The sequence below is a fragment of the Hylaeus anthracinus genome, unplaced genomic scaffold (genome assembly GCF_026225885.1).
Source record: "Hylaeus anthracinus isolate JK02 unplaced genomic scaffold, UHH_iyHylAnth1.0_haploid 11978, whole genome shotgun sequence".
NCBI lineage: Eukaryota > Metazoa > Arthropoda > Insecta > Hymenoptera > Colletidae > Hylaeus > Hylaeus anthracinus.
In genome coordinates, this window is record NW_026534326.1 from 2,028,862 (window position 1) to 2,031,191 (window position 2,330).

The window sequence follows — 2,330 nt, forward strand, 5'->3', positions numbered from 1 at the left end:
GTTCGGGAGGTGATTTGAAACAACTTTTTCCTTAGCGAAAATGTTGTCCGAGGCTACGTTACGGAGATATTACCAGAAAACCCCGACCAATCAGAGCGCTCCAACGGTATACGCGCGCGTTGTGATTGGTCAGCGTTTTCCGTTAATATCTCCTCAACGAAGCCTCGGACAACATTTTCGTTAAGGAAAAAGTTGTTTCAAATCACCTCCCGAACCACCTCTTTCAATGTGTTGCAACATTTTTGGGATACCCTGTATATTACTATTACTATATCGAATATTAGTATTATATATTACTATTATATCGAATACTCGAATATTACTATAGGAACAGGGCTATTCGATCGGCTATGTTTCGATGCATCGTTATACATATACTTGTACGATCGTAGGAATTTAAAAAAATATTTACTATCTTCTGGTACACTAGGAATATTACTTTAGATCGAGATATTAACATTTACTTGTATTTTGTAAATCTGTAACGATTGTGAAATATCGAATGTTAAATAACGATTTAAAAATTTAGAACAAGCAAGCGTCAACCACATCTGCTAGCATTTCATAAATTTGCAACGAATGGTTGAAAAAGTTGTAATAATATATATATATATATCAACGTGTAATAGAATTCGTGTTAAAGAAGAAGAGGAACTTGAACGACAAACATTTAAACGAATCTTTGGAAAATCTGCTTGTAAGTTTATATATAAAATTCACAACGGATCGGCTCAACGACGAACGTCGAGATTCCCTGGAAAGTTGCGACTCACCTAATTAAGACGTCTAACCAAATCCAGAAACCGTGCAACTGCTAATTCGTCGTCGAACTTTCCACAATTAGCACGAGTCTGTGCCATTTTTCTAATCAAATACATTCACTGTATCACCGTTCGCACTACACCAAGCATGTCCGATAGGCACATGTGCCCAGCAACTTCCCCCACCCCGATCCCGTTACGATACACGTTCTACGACGGCGCAGACGCGCGGTCTGCTCTGCTCTACGCTCTGCTCTACACTGCCGTCTCCTTCTCTCTGTCTCGCTTTCGACCGCGGCGCGTGGAGGGGGAAACGAGCGCCGCGGTAGGGGCCCGACCCATAGGCTCCCTCGCGTGGGCTTCCCCCTCTCCGCGCACCGTAACCCTTTTCCCGTGGGATTTCGGCGAATTTTCGTTTCTTTCGAACAAACATTAAAAACAACTTGCGAATACTTTCTTACAAATTTTCAATCGACATTTTTCTTTTTTTTTTTAAATAAATCATTCGACAGAAGATAATTTCGCAAAGTTTGTCAATTTCGCGGGTTTCAATTTCACCCGAATCACTGGTAAGAATGTTACTTTTGCAAATTTATCGCAAATTTTCAATGACAATTCATTTAAATAATAATTTCGAATTTGAATTCCACGTCGGAAGGAATCGGTATCCGTTCGTTATTCGTTCGCTTCGAGCGGAACGTCGAATGTAAACAATCGAGAAAGCGAGGACGGTCGAAGACACGCGACCAACTATCGCGGGGTAGCGGCACGATGCTATAATAGCTACAGACGCGCGTCACTCTCACTCGTTAACCAATTACGCACTTGCATGCAGCGTAATGGACGCAATCTCGAGCACCATTCGCGTTACCAATTATTTCAAGACTATCTCAACACTATCTACCGATCCATACTCCCAACATCGTAACTCACAACAATTTCTAACCTACGTAAATTAATTTACCAATGTCGTAATTACGAACGAAAGAAGGAAAAACCGAACGGAGAGAGATTCTGTCAGATTTCGACGTATAAAGTGTACTGAAAATTTCGATACGCCAGCGATTCATCCAAAATGAAAATCGAAGACTGGAGGAGATCTAGGGGTAGGGGGAGATCGTCCGTGGTCGACGCGGTGCGAATGGTTCGATTCCGCGAACGGTGCGATCGTGACGATAATCGCTCGAGGAAACCTCCGGCGAGACATCCGCGATTTCGTTGGAAGTGGCTGTTTAAGGAGTGGATTCGGTTGATACGGCAGGAAGGAAGAAAAGGCACGCAAGACGGGCGGGCAACAATGCGGGAGCAAAAGCTGCGCGCGAGCCTCGCCGCGATAACGCGCCTGCCCGATCCCGGGACACGAGGCGTAGGGGAGCGAGAGTCTCTTTTTCTCGCTCCGTCTCTCTCGGGGATCTGGCAGGCTGGCTGGCGCTCCCGAAATAATGTTCAACCGCGAATCCGGCGCGAAGGAGTGGGGGTGCATGGGGAAGGAGGGTTGGGGCGCGGGAAGAGAGCAGCGAGGAGCGCCGCAGGGGTAGACGGGCCGCGGAGCGGGGGAACCGAGACGAC

General features: G+C 45.6%; 1 protein-coding gene across 18 annotated transcripts in view; it reads right to left on the bottom strand.

Annotated features, from left to right (window-relative positions):
* The window catches only part of LOC128896681 (plasma membrane calcium-transporting ATPase 3), a 105,308-nt gene that overhangs the window by 96,451 nt on the left and 6,527 nt on the right, over window positions 1-2,330 (bottom strand). The window contains exon 1 of one of the 18 annotated variants that reach the window (XM_054160061.1): window positions 774-1,771. The exons of 16 other annotated variants lie outside the window; for them this stretch is intronic. The gene's annotated coding sequence lies outside the window, so the exon portion shown is untranslated. Of the gene's footprint in view, window positions 1-773; window positions 1,772-2,330 lie in introns of those variants that run through there. One more of the 18 variants, XM_054160047.1, reaches the window with a different exon arrangement.